The sequence below is a fragment of the Mustela nigripes genome, chromosome 5, assembly GCF_022355385.1.
Source record: "Mustela nigripes isolate SB6536 chromosome 5, MUSNIG.SB6536, whole genome shotgun sequence".
Taxonomy (NCBI): Eukaryota; Metazoa; Chordata; class Mammalia; order Carnivora; family Mustelidae; genus Mustela; species Mustela nigripes.
In genome coordinates, this window is record NC_081561.1 from 94,941,983 (window position 1) to 94,960,455 (window position 18,473).

General features: G+C 39.7%; 1 protein-coding gene across 1 annotated transcript in view; it reads left to right on the forward strand.

Annotated features, from left to right (window-relative positions):
- Window positions 1–10,977, forward strand: part of SAMD5 (sterile alpha motif domain containing 5) — an 81,249-nt gene extending 70,272 nt beyond the window's left edge. Inside the window, exon 2 of the transcript XR_009404262.1 lies at window positions 10,809–10,977. The gene's annotated coding sequence lies outside the window, so the exon portion shown is untranslated. The remainder of the gene's footprint in view (window positions 1–10,808) is intronic.
- The last annotated feature ends 7,496 nt before the right edge of the window (window positions 10,978–18,473 follow it).

Genomic DNA, 18,473 nt, shown 5'->3' on the forward strand with positions numbered 1-18,473 from the left:
AATATTATCAGAGGGAATGGAGGAGGGAGGGATAGGGCTGATAGAGTTATAGCATGAACGTTTTCCCAGTGATTGTTAAGTCAGAAAACAGGCCCCCAAAGTCAATAATTAATCTCACCAAAGAGAATAAGATTTTGCTCTTAAGGGCTGTGATGGCCTCACTACTGCCTCTTAGAAACTTTCTGTAACAGGCAAGAACTCCTGCTAATGAGGGGGCAATGAGGTACTCCTGTTTAGTGCGAGCATTAAGTCTCTCAGGCCACTAGGAATTCATTTAATAAATTACTACTCTAGCGTAAAAAATCGCTCTCTAATGGCCTGAAAAAAATGTTCCAGAAGAGTAGCAATTTACTCCCGTCTTTGCAGGGAGAACCAGCCCCATATACAGGCTTAAGAACATGCCATTTCTTTGTCATTTAAAGAATTCTTATTTTGGGGCTTTACGATTTTCTGAAGAGCTTTGATTTTCTTAAATCCTAGTGCCATCTCAGGTTGAGAGAGAAAATATATACATATGTTCACACCACGAGGGCTAAAAACAGCTAGGGAAAAAGTAAAAATTCAGTGTTGACATAAATCCTGTTGGAAAGACGGCAAAAAGATAAGGGTTGTAATTTAAATCAAATTTTCTTGGTGTCTCAGTTCAGAAAGATGTGATCATGACAAAAAGGAATGGGTCACATCAAAGAATGGGGTAGCTTGGAGCTGAAACGGCAGTCGTCCTTATGGATGGCCATCACATGGTGCCATGATTAATTAAGGTATCTGCCAATCATATGGGCTTGAGTCATTGCTTCAGAAAGGGCAGAAAGCCTCTATATTTACATAGGGATCATCCGCTCATATTCAGAGTGCTGTCACTGCTTCTCTTGGCAGCCTCTGACTTGTTGGCAAAATGTCTTCAATTATGGGCAAACTGCCTAGTCTCATATCATCACAAACCAATTTGTCAGGATGTGTGTATTTGGAAGGCTTTAGAAACAAATATTTTACTTATTTTTAAAGGGTGGGGGGAACCCTGTGTACATACATTCAAAAATATGAAATTTTATGAAATTTCACTCTTCGATATTTAGTAAAAATGCTTATGCCTTCCACAAGGCAAAGAAACTAGAGAAGAAATATCTGCATTAATGTTGATGTTCAATAGCTCTGTGGATGTTTACAGAGGGATTGTAGAATAGAGAGACTAAAATATTTCTGCCTGAACCCCACATTGAAACTCACCCGCGTTACCAGGGTCTTTCTTCAAGCATTACCTCAGTGTCTTTTTAAAAAATCACTGTTTCCTCTCTACTGTGTGATAATAAGGGGGGTTAAATGGTTAGCTATGATAATTTCTATTACGATAATATAAAGGTATAAATGATGTAAAATAAATATAACCATACAAGGAGTACGGAAAAGATCCTATGGCAGCAAAAATAAAACAAAGGCCAATGAATGAAATAAAAGCTGAAATGAAGAAAAACATTAACATTCTTCCGTTTTTCTTGCTCCTTGCCTTTCTCTTTCCCTGATATGCTGTAGGAAAAATTCTAGAATTATGGGAACCAGTAAACAATTATTAGTACATAAATTATGCTGACGTTAATTCCATTGCTCCTCATCTATGATTTTATGTTATTTTAAGCTTTGAAGAAAACAGCTGCTTTCCTGTAAAGTTGATTGTAAAGTGAATGCCAATAAAACAAATGTGATTTTCCTATTAGATTTGCTTACAGAGTTTTAGAGTATTTGTTTATTTGTGTGTTTACTTGTTTAATCCTTGTCTTCCCTGCTAGATTGTGAACTTCAGAAGGGTAAGGCCCATGACTTTTCCACCACTATATTCCCAGCACTTGCAACAACAGTAGAATTCTTTTTTTTTTTTTAAGATTTATTTATTTGAGAGAGAGCACGCAGGAAGAGAGAATCTCAAGCAGACCCCGTGCTGAGTGTGGAGCCCGACACAGGGCTTGGTCCCATGGCCCTGAGACAATGACTTGCGCCGAAACCGAGAGTCAGCTGCTTGCCAGTTGAGCCATTGAGGCACCCCAACAACTGTAAAATTCTTAAAATATTCTAAAAGTATTTTCTCAGTGATTCTTTAAGACCTGCTGTTCAGAAAAATTATCGTCCAGTATAATATGTCTAATGGTTCATAAAATAATTATTTCTATAAGAGATCTCTACTCACGTCCCAATGAATGTATTAGCATACCAATAGGGATCTACCTGCAGACCACTGAATTTTCCATCAAATTATATTTTTCTTTTTGCAGCATTTCAGGAGTTGGTAGGACTTCTCTTCCACTGTCTGACAGTCTGCCCTTGCCAGTCTGCTAGAGGGATTACTTTTTATGCTCTTTAAGCTCCTAGAACTTATCCCCCACTCCTCCGTTTCATCTCTAAGTTTTTAGTAACAAATAGAGCTGGACTGTGAGGATTCATTTCCTTGAAGGATGCTCTACAACCTGCAAACGTCCCATGTTTGAAGCTTTGCATTTTTCTAAGTGAATGTGGATCTGCTGTTCCTACTCTTTGAATTTAAACCTCCTAGATAGACTTCTTACAATGAGAGATACTTACTTTTAAATGAGTTTACAAAATGGAAGCAAAGAAATTAAGATAAAATAAGCAATAGTGTGGGGCATTACAGGTAGAATGATGAGAAGCAAAGAGTAGGATAGAGTTGCTTTAAATTTCCCGCATTTTTTATTCTTTTTTTTTTTAATTATGTTCAGTTAGCCAACATATAGTACATCATTAGTTTTTGAAAAGGAATCACTGTATACTAATTAACAAATCTTGGTAGGAGCCCAAAACATAGATATGTCTCTTAATTTGTTTTCAAGCATTTTAGATAAATGTACAATATGAGTAATATTGGCTGGTTTCACACAATCATTTAAGTTCCCTGAAAAAAAAAAAAAAAAAGATTCTTGCTCTGTGATGTGAATTTGAGTAGATTTTGGAGGATTCCTAAAACCTAGTTTTTTCAAGATAATAATGATCACTTAAATTAAATAAAATGGTGTATATTTTTCCCCCATGTGTCTTTTTTTTTTTTTTTTTCATTTCAACTATTAAGTCAATGTGCAGAAATGTAGGCATGATTTTATCGGAGCCCTATTGCATGACGGTACCTTCCATGCTGTGCCTGCTATCCTGGCATTAATGGCACCCATTTCACTTTCAAAAGTTTGGGCAGTAACTTACATGTCAGTTGATGTAGAAGGACTTTCAGAACACCCCCCTCATACTTTGTACACTTCCCACTTCTCCCCGCCTCGGCTTCTCAAACAACAAGCTTTCCTTCCTCCTATATGCCATGGATACCAATATAGCATGGCCATTATATCACGAGACATAAAGGATTGGTAGCTGGAACCAGGTGTCCTGGGTCCACACCCACTTTGGCTCCTTGCTGGCTCTGTGAGCCTCTCTGCTGACTATCTCAGTGTCCCCATCTCTACATGGGCTATCAATAACTCTTCTTAAAAAGGCAGTAAAGTGTAGCAGATGCAAGTCTGGACTTCGAGGCCTAGCCGCTGGGAGTGAGTCCCAGCTCTGCGACAACTTAGGGCCGTTGGCGCTTTAAACAAGCTGATGCATGAAAAAGTTCTTCAAATAAAAGTCTAGCACATGGAGAATGGGAAGGGAATTTTGGAGGTGATGATAATGTATGTCTTTCTAATAACGTTTATTATGGAAGTGCAGTTGACATGCAATGTTGTATTAGTTTCAGACACACAACATAGTGACTCAACAATCCCGTACAAAATAAACAAATAAAAGTTTGGTGCATGGAATGTGCTCAGTACGTGTTAGTAACTGTTTATGATCACTCTGGAAATTAAACATGGTATCAGTGCAAGCATCTGACTTAACACACAGTCGGTGCTCAATAAATGAGATCTCGTAATATTACTTGATACTGGTCTGGCACATCTCTAGTTTCTGTCCGTGCCTAATGCCAGCACTAATATATGCATCCTAGATATTTTAAATATGTGCATACATATGTATGTGTATATGGGCCCAGAATTAGACACTGAGCAGATATTGCTTTATATCTGCAAATAGATAGTTCAGAGCTGCCAAACTGCAGTTAAAACATCTAGCAAAATGCCAGCACATTTCGAATAAGATGCAAATATGAAATTCACTTGCTCTTAGGGGTGTGTAAAGGCTTTGCTAAATTAGAAATGCAGAGAAGGGAGGGTTTATTTATCCTGTTTATTTGAAGTCAGAGCCAGAATCATGATGGTTTAATGGTCCTAAATATTTTGCTGGGTTTTTCCAAGAGAGAGCAATTGTATTTATCTCTTAAACAGCCTATGGCTGTTTCCACGTAGGAACTGGGAGAAATATTATTTCCTTAGCATTCCTTGAAATGGTGTAACTCCAGTGGAATATAAGCTCTTTTGGGGAATGACATACCTGACTGTCCTGTGACCCTCCCATGCTGGGCGTGGGCCTTGCATCTGTCCGTGCTAGTGAGTGTTTGCTGAATTGAGGAGGGTCACACCCTGCTGGAGGAGGTCAGTCACTGGTGGATTTCAATTCCCTCTCTTTCTTTCCACTTCTTGTTCATTAGGGACAAAGATTAATAATAAGTTTTCTTGGGGCACCTGGGTGGCTCAGCTAGTTGAACAGCCAACTCATGGTTTTGGTTTAGGTCGTGATCTGAGTCCTGGGATGGAGCCCCATGTCAGGCTCCGTGCTCAGTAGGGTGTCTGCTTGAGGATTCTCTCTTTCCTCCCCCTCTGCCCCCACCTCATATAAATAAAAAAATAAATATTTTTTTTAAAAATGATGTTTTCTCGACCTCACTGACACTTTAGGCAACATGTTCAACTTTTCTTTGTGCCAGCTTACATTTTATGGCTTGTAACATAAGGATCAACATTCTAGCACACATTAACTTCAGTCATATGCCATGTGCGGCTCAGTTTTCCTTTGAAATGGGGATTTTTATTAACTTAGAAATAGGAGATTCTCACTATTTGGCATACTGTACTTAGAATAAAGATATAAAGATATAAAGATTACTGTGACATTTTTGGAAAATGACAAGCTGTGACAAGCATGAGCACCCACATTTATAGGTTCCCTCTTCTTCCTGAGGCAACACATGCTCCAGACCTCAGAGAAGGGGCCTTCTGTCTAAAAAATCTCTTTGAGGGGTGCCTGGGTGGCTCAGTGAGTTAAGCCTCTGCCTTTGGCTCAGGTCATGATCTCAGGGTCCTGGGATCTAACCCCGCATTGGGGGAGGGTCTCTGCTCAGCGGGGAGCCTGCTTCCCTTCCTCTTTCTCTGCCTGCCTCTCTGTCTACTTGTGATCTCTCTCTCTCTCTCTCTCTCTCTCTGTCAAATAAATAAATAAATAAGATCTTCAAAAAGTCTCTTTGATTTCTTCCTGTCCTATGGAGGTCAGCCATAGACCATTGGGAAAAGCGGGTCGGAAGTAGAACTGGAAAGTAGTAGAGGTTTCCTTTCTCTTTAGGTCCCGGAGAGCCTTGCCTGTTTATTCAAGGAGATGTCCAAGATGTCCAGATATTTCCCAAACAAAGACCAACCTCGGCTGGTACAAATATGTCCTCTCCTCCAGTTGCTTGTTTCACTCTTGTTTAAAGGGAGAATACTCCCCCGCCGCTCCCCCATACAAATGCAGAGGCATTGACCATAGGGTAGGGGAGGGATAGGAAGGAGTAGGCCCAGGCTGCATGGGAAATGGAAGAGAGGCACCTGACATGGTCTCAGGCATTCAAGGAAGGCTTCTGGAGGAGGCAGCATGCCGGTTAAATTACCAGCCCCTCCAGAATCAGGAGATTGGTTCTTGATGATTTAAAGAACGGGGTCCAGATACTTTAAGGTATACTCAATCATTCCCCATCCATATTTCTAGACCTTTTTCTTATTCTGCCCCTATCCAACCTTCCATGCCTATCAATATTCCCTTTGGTCTCCAAACACTTGGGGTCCCCAAGTCTGCCTTCCTCTTCTCTGACTCATAAAGTCCTCGCCTTCGCTCAGGTCTAAGATTGCCCATCTATAATGTGTAGAGCAAATGAGGTTATCACTCCCATTTTCTTTTCTCAGATAGACTGGAAGCTCCTAGAGGACTGGATACATGTGTTAATAATACCCAGTACTATGGGCACAAAGTGACGTTGATAATGATGAACTTGAGTTAGTTGCAAGGCCCTGAGCAAAATGCTTAACTTTTCTGCACATCAGAGTGCTCTGCTGGAAAGCAGAGATAATAATGTCCATACTGGAAGGGTCCTTGCAGAACAAGAGAGAGAGAACGTGTGGCACATATCCACCTGGTGTCTGCCATTGAGTGGGCACTCAGGGGTTGCTGTGATAGCCATTGGCAGGGTTTGTTGTTTCGCACACTGTATTCAGGATCTGTGATACCGAGCCAGTGCTGACATGTTGAACCTCCTTCAGGCAGAGGTAGAACCAAAGCCTCCTGAAGTCAGAGGAGACCTTCAATATCATGTGGTCTGGACAGTTGATTTTTTAAAAAAATTACATAGTGGAGTCTTGGGATTCTATATGGAGAGTAAGGGTCCGGGGTGTTTTGTGTTGATGTCCATGTGCTGGGTCGAGGAGAGCGACTTTGCTGGGTCATGCCAGATATTAGTGGCCAAGACTGAATTTAGCTGGACTGAACCTCCTTTTGATTGAGGGAACAAAAAAAGCCTTGTATACAAAAAATAATTATTTAATGGTGCCTATGTTGGTACTATAAAATGTTTGGTCAGTTCCTGTGTTCTATTCTTCATAGTTAATATGTTTGACATTAGCTAGTAGCTAATTCCCAGCTTTGCACAGAGGTGCTGGGTACCAGGTGTTCGCAGTCGGCTAAATGCAGCGCTTTGCAGGCCACTTGTATCTGAAGCTTTTTCACAGACACTGACATGACTTGAACAGGGATTTCAAAATAATTGCAAAATCACAATAGACATTGGATCCCACTGTTCTCTCTTCTCTGTAAGCATCTCTCGGGTTTACTTTCCTTCTCCAAGACTCAAGTCCGAGAGAACGCATCCATTGTAGGCAGTCTACTTAGTCCTTATGCACACTGGTTCCCAGGAAAGGAGAGTAAAGAGCAACAGGAGCAAAAGAATAAAGTGCAAACATGAGAGCTTCCATTTCCGATCCTTAATTAATCCGTTCGTGCGTTGTCTCAGCACTTTGATCTTTTATTCTTCCCTTTCTTGCTCATTTTTGCTCATTTCTTTGCTTGTTAAGACTCCATCGGAGGTTAGGCAAGAGCAGAAAGAGGGGAATGCAATAGTCACTTTTCCTCTTTATTAACAGCTCCTATAAAAAATTTGGTGGCTGAGAAGATTGAAGATAAAATGAGATTATAATGACATTTATAGCTAATGCCACTGTCTTTAATTATGCCACGTTCTGAGCAGCAGAGATCATGAGACTGAGTTTATTTGACAAGTTTTCATCTAATCTAATATGTTACAAAAGCAGGTATTGACAAACAGCCATTTCCCTTTTAAGGTATATAATTAAATACATTTTGTAATACTATGATGATGGCCAGTTCGTTTTTAATAGTGAAAGCAGAAAAGATACTAGGTGGGAGGAGGGGCAGGGGGAATTCTGAGCCCATCCAAACTACAGCCTTGTCTCCGGACACGTAACTGTAAACACTGGGTGGTCACCACCTGATGCATCTCCCAACTTTGGCCATGCAAGGGGTTCAGTCCAACGGTGTTCAGGTAATTCACGAGCTTCAAACACCGTCTGAAGCCTCAGAGGAAAATGAAAGTAACTTCAGTGTCCTTTTGTCAAGTATCAGGCTATGCTTTCCTTGGAGTTGGTGATGTGTGCTCCTCAAATGTGACAATTCCGTTTACTGGAATGTCTACTCAGCTGGTCCGTCTGTCCTCCACCCCCGGTGGGGAAACAGAACTTATTCTGCTGGCCAAAATCTCCAGAAGAAAAGCTTAGTGCAGCTATTAATTTTATATGGTAGAGGGGCGCCTGGGTAGTTCAGTGGGTTAAAGCCTCTGCCTTCGGCTCAGGTCAGATCGAGCCCCGCATCGGGCTCTCTGCTCGGCAGGGAGCCTGCTTCCCTTTCTCTCTCTCTCTGCCTGCCTCTCTGCCTACTTGTGATCTCTAGCAAATAAATTTTTAAAAAGTCTTAAAAAATGTTTTTTATATGGTAGAATAATTTCCATTAACTGCCTCAGAACTTGCTCCACCTCGGAAGACCACCGTGTAATGTCATCTTGAGAGTCAGTCTAGTCTAGCTCTGAGACTCACTCCATCTTGAGCAGCCCCTTAAAATATTCCCAATAAGTTTGGAATGCTTACATACACTGTGAAACCTACTTTTCATACTATGACAATAATAAGTATTACAATTATTAGCACAGTGCAAACAAAAAGCTTTATGGGCAAGAAATAACTTAATGTTCACATGAGGTAGGTACTATTATTTCCCCCATTTAACTGTTTGCAGCTTGGAATAACTTTCCCGAGAGTCATAGAGTGGGGTCCAGACTCCAAAGCAGGTCTCCAGTATAGCCTTTATCCCCTTGCTGTTCTGCTTCCTGGGCCAGGTGCCCCCCCACTTCCCACCCATCTTTAGTAGCAGGGGGCTTCACTACTGAGTCTTATTTTGTAAGCAATTCATCCATACTCTTCATGCCCCTGTTTTCTTATCCAGAAAGTGACAGCCGCCTTTCAGATAGTTCGGTATTATTTTTTATTATCATGATGCGGGTGAACGTGATATAGACTTCTGGCTGTATGGCTTTTACTGGCCAGGAATATTGAATGCAAGCATATCTGGGCTATATCTGGATTACACTGTGTGTGCTGCTGTGACCCCTTCCTTCTGTGTTTGCCAGAATCCCAGTTACATAAGATACTCGAGGCCATGTAAAAATAACTCAAATTAATCTAAAGAACCAGATTACTTTAGTATATCTTATATCTTCATTAACCTTTTCCTTCTTGTTAGGATCATGTATTTGATTTTTTTCTCGGTATGGTTTCTTTGAAGCAGCCCCTCTGCTTTGTCAAACAACATATCATCGTGTGGTCGGATTTTATTGGTTCATGACTGTGTCAGTATGTTTAGTACTGTGTTCTAATGTACATAATGTACATTAATGTCTTATGTCATAAGTACATAATGTCTTATGTACTTTCTTCTAAAATATTTTCAAGTTTTTAAACCTAATATGCTTTGAAAAAATTGATTAAAAGGCATATTTTCTGGTTGGCTATTATTTTAAATTACTGGCATTTAATTGTGGCAATAATGGCGACACTGGCAACATTTTGGCTTGTGTGTGTATTCAAATGGTAATTGGAGACTAATTTCCATTTTCTAAATGCAAATTTTCCAGAAAAATGGAATTATTATTTGCTGCTAAGAATGTCACCTGAAAATTCTATTTGAATATTGAGTTATCAAATACTCCAATGTTTCTCTTTCCCCAATTATTAATGAGCTGCTACTCAAAACTCCTTAAATTTACAAAAATGATTTATAAACATCATTTAGATTTACTATGGTCACTTATATGTCATTAAAATAACATTTCTTTACAAGTATGATTTTTTTGCTTACTTACCAGACATGCCATTTACTAATATTGGTACATTTCTGCTTTATCTGTTAGGTCCTGTGGCAGAAGGACCATGCCTTTATTTCATTTTGAAAAATGTCATGTGGACCAGTCATATCAGCTAGTGGTGATCTTTCTTTAATTTATTAAGAGCCTTATTTCTGGGAAATAACTTATTTTTTGTTTCCATATCCTTCAAGTTTCAAGTAAATAGCATGTGAAGACTTTCTTCTTCATGCTATAAGGACTGGCGGGGCTGGTTTTTGATGGTGGTGGTGAGGGGTGGAGGTGAGGGGGGTGACAGGGGTGACCCAACCAAAAATCACCTGGATTCCTGATGTCACTTAGCGTCCTGGGTGCCCCTGTCTAGTTAGCTGGTTAAGTATTGGACAAGGACATTTGTCATACAGATGGTTCTTTACAAAATCAGCATTCTCTCAACTGTAAGGTTGTTGATTTTTAGGATTAATTAGTAGGGTTATTAATCCAAACAATTAAATTCTCTCCTAGGAGTACAGCCGTCTGATTAATTAATTTATTAATTAATCAGTGGCTTCTCCAGATGTCTGTTGAGATACTGTCCCTTGAGCACTGCTGAGATGTGTTTTCAGACCATGAATTAATCCCTTTCACTTATTCAGCTTTACAGTAAAAGGAGACTATTTATTAAGAGAGCTTGTTGTGGGTTTGCTGTGAGCAAAAATCTATTTGTAATTATTTCAGTTTATCCTTCTCACTCACGTATGTGACACACTTCTGTGTCATGAATTGATAACGTTTGATAAAATCTTAATAGCTTCTCAGATGCATTTCCTCTCACCGTTCTGGAAAGTGTACTTACAAAATTAAACATTTCAGCTCAAAAGAGAAGAGTCATCACATTCTAAAACATGATTTATTTATTTCAATAAAGCAAGAAAATTATACCAGTATTTCTAGTCATATAAATTTCATGACCTGTTCAAGAGCCACTGTTTTCAAAAGGCAGAACTTTGTGTGGCAAACTCTTTCTTCCTGCATCTTGCTTCAGACTCGTGTGGTACTCTAGGTCCTCTGGACAAGCCCTTTGGTGGTGATATTTGGGAACCCCAAGGAAGTCATTGTCTAGTAGGTTAAGAAGTGATTTCCTCTTCTGGGTATGGCTGAATTATTCTGTCATCTGGTCACCTAAATACTGCCGACATAGAACCACCTTCTCTCTCTCCTACAGGCCCCCCAGCACCTCAGCCCTACTCAGCCTGTCCTTCTTTGGTAGCTGTCTCCTTCCTGGAGCCATATTACTTTGGCTGGATTATGCCAAGCTCTTCAACACAGCCTCTCCACTCCGCTAATACAATAGAGTCCTTGAGGTGATGAAGCTGCAAGGCATTCTTTTGAAAAGTGAGAAGAAGTGCCAACATAATATAGCGGAACACAGCATCAGTTTTATAATCAGAAAGACCTGAATTTGAATCATTCATCAAGAGGATGATGATGATGATACTGACTTCACAGAGTAGTTCTGAGCTACTACATTTGAAAGACTGAATGTCATCCAGGCTTCTCCTTCAGAAATCCAGCCCCTGGATCTCCTAGCAGAGCTAAGAACACTTCTGTACATCAGATGTATACATCCATTCATTCACTTTTCAGTTGGTACTTAATATGCATTCATTATGTGCCCAACATTGTGATGACTTATGTCTCCAAGGTGCATTCCAGGCACAATAGGATGGAGAAGAAAATGGGTGAGAAGAAAAAGCTCAGAGCAACAGTTGAGGCTGTGGACCCATTTGAACTCACCAACATGATTATCTGCAAATTAAAAAGACAAGAGTTGAGAATGAGTCTCTGAGGAAGAGAGACCATTAAAGGGAGAGCAAAAGGACACACTTCAGTTGTACTGAACATGGAGGAGGTGTGATCAGTGGAGTGGGAGGAGAATCAGGAGAGGAAGAAGAGCCACAGTGGATGGTGTCATAGAAGGCAATGGGGGAGTTCCAAGGAGGACATGGACAATGTGACAAATGAGTCTAAGTATCTCTTGGCTTGGGCAAGGCTAAGACATCGGTGACCTTGTTGGAGTCACGACACAATGCCAAATTGCCATTGCTGGAGAGTGAAGAGGAAGGAGAAAAAATAGATTTCTTGAAAGAAGCATGGGTTTGAAGGGAATAAGGCAGTACATGAGGCAAGAAGGGTTAGGACAAGTTCATTTTTTAAAATAGAGGAGACTGAACATGTTGTGATATGTTCCAGATAGTTTTACTTGCCAAAACAATTTAAAATTTGCAATGAAATGAGGTTTCAAAAACTATAAAAATGGAAGTTAATCTGTCACTTCAATTTTAATTATTAAAGTAAGGCATAAATTCTAGTCTAATATAGCTCTAGTGTTTGTCAGAATTGGAGGAGAGATGCATCATTTTGATTTTTTTTTTAATTCTCTTTTTCCAGATTAAACCTGACATTTTGACTAGTGAAATACTTTGGGGGAAAAAGAACAAATCCAGACACTTTCTTGTGAACATCTTTGATGCCTCAACATTCAGTTCAGTGGTTTCCTTCCTGAGCAAGCTTTTGAAGCAATGAGAACCAGACCCACTGTCAGATCACATTTCAGTCAGTTTCTCTCGTCACAGGAAATTTGTAAAAATGAGCACATCTTTGCCTGACTGCTTAGTAAAACTAAAAATCCCACCACATACATCAAGCTGGGCCTGGGCTATTTCTTTCAGTCATTTGTTTAAAGGCCTTATTTCCATGTATTTTTACTGGACTGGCCTGACCTGTGAGGCAACAGTAGATGCCAAACAATCCTTCCCCCTGCTTGGGTTTTTTTGAAGTCTTCTATTCTTCAGAGAGAGAGCCACTCCTGTTAGCAGAGAGTGTAGGTAAACTGACAAGGGCTTATGGACTCTTCCTCTCCACAGTGTGGCCAGCAGTGGTGCTACAGAGTCACCTCTGGGGTCCTTGAGCCCATCCCTTATGGTGGGAAGAGCCCAGGGGAATGGCCCCTCTTGGACGTTCCATCTAGCAAGGGACTGTAATGAGTTTTGCAGTGATTCTCCATGATCCTTCCTTTCTAGCTCTCCCTGCTTTCCCTCCAGCCCTGCTTTGCAGAGTTCATGTATGAGTCAGTGTCCTCCTGCATGGGAATGAACTAAGAGTTGGCGATGCCAAACTTTTCTTTCTTTCTTTCTTTCTTTCTTTCTTTCTTTCTTTCTTTCTTTCTCTTTCTTTCTTTTCTTGGATTCAGACAAATTCTCTATTCCTTAATAGATAAAGGAAGTAACTGAACAGAACTGAGAGATGATTAGCTCCCCATTTCCTTCTTTTTGGTGTGTTGCACTTGGGATTCCTCCACCACCCCATCCCTTCCTCCCCCCACACTTCCATCTAGCTCAAAGCACTCCCTGCCCTCAGGTTTGTCTTTCTCTTTAATTTTAACATTAGGTGAATAAACATATCTATTCTCAGAGTACATTACATTCCCCCACTTCCCCTCTCCTCATTTAGAATCTTATGTTTTGACATGATTTATCATGGGTTGTCACCCCTGATGATTAGAAAAGGCACTAATGAGATGGAGCTTGTCAAGACTTGATCACAGGGTCTCTGCATTCTGTGGGATGGTAATAGGACACCTTAGAGAGACTTGGAGAAAGCAGAAAGTGTGAGAACAAGTTATGGATTCTTATGGATGAGGGCAGAGGTGAGGTGAGGCTCCTCCAAATCAAAATTCCTTAAGGAAATAAAATACTACCATAGCAACTCTCTTGTTGACTATGTAAGCAGTGCACCAAGTGATAAAAGTGAAATGCTAAAACTTTGAAGACGCTATTCACATGATCAGAATTTTCAATAATAGAGATGGGTGTTTCTTGCTGTAAAGATTGTTTTATTTGTGTAACAAACGTAATATGAAAAACCAACAGATCGATTAGCTTTCCATGGGTCTTGTGTGGAATGCTTGAGCTGACCCCACGACAGACAAGACTGAATTTATGGGCTCCTCCGATAGGATGTCTTGTTTGAGATCCAGCTGTTATTCTGGATCATCGTAGTGTAGCTAGCGAATTGGCAGCAGTTCATTAGGAAATGAATATCCAAAAATACACTCATCAGGAAATCCATCAGGTTTCTGCCATATGAATTTATAGATTATAGATTTAGAGTATCGTACATCCACTGAATGCCATAAATTAGAAATCTTCTGTTGGTCTGTAGTGCAACTATTTCATTCAGATGTTTAGATAATTAGGTTCTTTTTATATCCAGAGCAACTTCTCTAAGTCAGGTAGGAACTTACTTTAACGTAAGATTTGTATTTAACCATAACTTGTAATTTGTTATTATAAAAACCCCAACAAACCATTGGACACATGTCTGTTTAATACTGTTTTTAGAGAGTTAGATCTTCAGTACATCCAGGGACATACTCCAAACCTTCGCAATTGAACACATGTCCACATTTTATGGACACAAACATACCTTGGATTATAATCCTCAATCCTTGTCATGAATCTGAAAACTCACTAGGAAGGTATACAGTTTTTTTTTAAATTAAATAATTAAGCCAAAGCATTACTTTTGTCTTGCATTACTGTTACCCCGGGCTCATATGGTACTAAAGGATTAATCATGGTCTGTTGCTGGTCGACTGGTAGATTTGACACAGCTAACGCCACCATGAATGCGATTATGCATTTCAGAATTTTCATGAAGAAGCAGCTGCCAGAAGGAACATGTGCTGGGGAGTGTTCATATTTTATGAAAACTATCTTGGTCCATTGCCTCCTTCCCTTGAATTAGCACTCAATTATCCTAAAGGAAGAGGCTGAAGACTCAGCAGAGCTGGAAGATAACCTCCAATCTCGTTAGCCCAGCAGCAGCTGCCCGGATTTGTTCGCACCAATTTGCAGCACCTTGTTTCATTTCATTTGCGCTGTCTTACTTTGTAAAAGACACACATGTATTTTACATTTTTAAAATGTCTTAGCACAGATTGAGTGGTACATAACAGCCTGAAAACTGGTAAAAATCTCTCACTTAGGAAACATCTTTCATACCCATTTGAGATTGGACAGGCTAAAGGCTATATGCTCTCTCTCTCTCGTTTTGTCCCTTAACTTCTGGACTGAAAAGGGTGACATTGTTGAGTCAGTACCATTAATTCTGTAGTTTTTTTGTTGTTGTTGTTTTTGATTTTTGTTTTTTGTTGTTTTTAAATTATACCAACCTAGGGGTGCCTGGGTGGCTCAGTGGGTTAAGCCTCTGCCTTCAGCTCGGGTCATGGTCTCAGGGTCCTGGGATTGAGCCCTCCATTGGGCTCTCTGCTTCCCCCTCTCTCTCTGCCTGCCTCTCTGTCTACTTGTGATTCCTGTCAAATAAATAAATAAGATCTTTAAAAAATAATAATAAATTATACTAACCTATATCTTTAAAAAAATTATGGAGATAGTCAATTGGTCATATTCAGGAGGTATGTCTTTACTATGTTTGAAGGGATTCTTGTGGAAACAAGCATACTCACAAAAAATTGTCATCCAATAGAATAAGAGTAGTTCCAGAATAAGGTAAGTTATTAGATAATTTAAAACAGAGAAAGAGAAGAGAAATATTTTGCCATGGATACAGAAACAAAATGGCATGGCTGGGGCGGTGGGGGGGGGGGGGGCTCTGAAATCATGTGATTGAGCAGAACTACTGGAAAAAGGCTACATTATCTGAGGCTGATAAGCATCAACCAGGATGAATGTAATGGAAATACATTTTCTAAGTATGAAAAAAGTTACGGTGCTGTAATTTTAAAGTCACATAAAGGTAAAGATGAAATTGAAAGATAAGACTGCTTAAGTTCAAGATTCAGATTCTTTAAAAAAGAAACTGATCTTATGTTTCTTCCTGGGGATTACATCAGATATGTTAACTGAAGTGATTTCTAGGTGATCATAACAGAAATTAAATTGAGTTTTAGGGAGGAAAAAATCGCAGGTTATTAATAAAACAGAGTCTCTTGTCAGCATAATTTTAGGCCCACTGACACATGACCCAGGCAAGTGTGATATTTTTAGCACCGTATACATTCTTTTGTGCATGGAGATCTATATATAGATGTTAATATAAGTTAGTATTGACAAACAGAGAGATATTGTTCATTTGATTTCTGGTTTTAGCTTGTCTTTTTTAATTAGAGTCACAAATTCCCCGAAGGCAATCCTGACTTTAAAGCTACAGCAATTGAGGGGCGCCTGGGTGGTTCAGTCAGTTCAGTGTCTGCCTGCAGCTCAGGTCATGATCTCCAGGTCCTGGAATTGAGTTCCCCATCAGGCTCCCTATTCAGTGGGGAGTCTGCTCTCTCCCTCTGCCTCTCCCCAGGCTTCTGTTCTCTCTCTCTCTCAAATAAAATCTTTAAAAAAAAATTAAAAATCCTACAGGAATCCAAATCAAGACCCCAAAGATCTGCACTCCCTTGTTCATTGCCACATTATTCACAATAGCCAAGATATGGAAACAATCTCACTGTCCATCAGTGGACGAAGAGGTAAAATGTGGTAGATACACCCAATGAAATATTATTCAGCCTTAAAAAGGGGGTAAATCCTATAGTATGTGACAAAATGGAGGAAGCTGGAGGACATCATGCTAGGTGAACTGGGTTGATCCCAGAAGGTCAAACACTGCATGATTCCACTCATGTGTGGTATCTAAGAGAGTCTTGTACTCATGGAAGCAGAGATTAGAGCAGTGGTTGCTGGAGCTGGACAGAGGGGGAAGTGGTAGCTGCTAAACCATAGGTATAAAATTTCAGTCGTGCAAAATGAAGTTCTAGAGATCTGTTGTTCAACATCATAACTATAGTTAAGAATAGTGTGTTGTAAACTTAAAACTTTGTTAAAAGGATAGGACTCAGATTCAATGTTCTTACTACAATTAAAAAAAAATCCTGCAGGAGTCAGTGTTTCAGATTTGCTCTATTTAGAAACTGACAATAATATGTAGATGGAGCTGAGGGAAATGAACTCTCTCATACCCGCATGCCTCTCATACCCACATGGTGCCTCCATTGCTGTCCTCTTTAGTGCTTTGGGGACCTAGCAAGAGTATGTGACTTGCTGTGTCACAAAACTAGTTATGTGGAAAACCAGGTCTGGGATACAGGTTTGCCAATTCCCTGGCCAATATCTTTGTACTAAGCTGTTATACCAAGATTTCCAGTAAATTGACACTTAGCATATTTATGAATGGAGCAAACCCATTTGATATGATAAACCACCTTGCTGGGAGGTGAAGTTTTCGATTTTTCCATGTTTATGAAGGACTGGAAAGCTGGGTAGTAACTTATGAGGAGATATATATATATATATATATATATATATATATATATATATCATTAGGCCTTAATTTTCCATAGTAGCTGGATTAAAAGGCACAGGTTTAAATTTAATAAATTTGGTTCTTGATCTAGGGTATACGCTTAATATTAGAGAATAATTTTTGTTTCTAACATGAAGATGGACAACTGGAGAAATTTTGGTGCTTAATGAAACCACCAAAGTGACTTATGCCAGACTGACAGAATTGCTTTTTACATAATATGGACTTGGAACACCTGGGTGGCTCAGTTGGTTGGGCACCTGCCTTCGACTTGGGTCATGATTCCACCATCCTGGGATCGAGTCCTGCGACAAGGAGCCTGCTTCTCTGCCTGCCTGTGCTCTCTCTCCCTCTCTGACAAATAAATAAACTAAAAAAATTAAAAAAAAAATAATATGGACTCACTGTTTTTTTTTTTTTTTTTTTAACTACATGATGTTTCAATCTCTGTATCTCAGTTTAGGGCTTGTGATAGTGCTTAGATCATTTTAAATATTGCCTTTAGTTCTTCACACTATAAAGACCTAGCAGTTTCTGGTGAATATAGTTTAAAAAGATGGGGCACCTGGGAGGCTCAGTGGATTAAAGCCTCTGCCTTCAGCTCAGGTCATGATCCCAGGGTCCTGGGATTGAGCCCCGCATCGGGCTCTCTGCTTAGTGGGGAGCCTCCTTTCCCCTCTCTCTCTCTGCCTGCCTCTCTGCCTGCTTGTGGTTTCTGTCTGTCAAATAAATAAATAAAATCTTGAAAAAAAAAAAAAAGACAACTGAAGAGTTCAGCAGTTGGTATGAGATTGTGAGGAAATTATGCCCTCCCCCCCAAGTAAATCTGAGCCAGGAGATAGTTTCCCTGTTAGGTTAAGTGCTATGTAATTACAAAATTATTTTTAAGAAGAGGGGAGAGACAGTTGGCAGATTTGGCGAGTTTGGAAACACAGGAGTCTGTGCCAGCAGTATTAGATGGGGACCCAATTTCAATTCTGGTTTTCAAGAAGGAAACTAGTTTTGACTCATCTTGCCTTGAAGTGCCAAGGATCCTTTACTCAGCTTGTTTGGAAGAATTCTTTTGATCCTCTGACATGCTGACTTAATTAAGCCTCAGCATCATGGAATTTGTGAACCAAGGTTGCCAAATTAACCAAATGAATTCACCTAGTATGTAATTGGCTTAAGGATAGCTTCTCATGTAGGTCTAGAATAACTTTTGTCCACATCTGCCTATACCTTATTGGAAGACTAGAGCATAGAGAGTAGAATAGTCATTTAAATAAGCAAACAAACAAATAAATAAATAGTGGAGAACTTAACATGTTTTGCTGGAAGACCTTCTGAAGCTCTAAAATGTAGTCCATGATTTATATCTTAGTGTGGGATAAAATCAGAGCCTTGACTGCCAAACTATGGTCTGGTTGTGTTTCTGCATCTAAGATTTCTCTGACACTATCTTGCTATCACTCTCAGTACTAGGTCGATGTTCTGCTCTTATTGCTGTTTTTAGCACCATTTTTAATTTTATAAA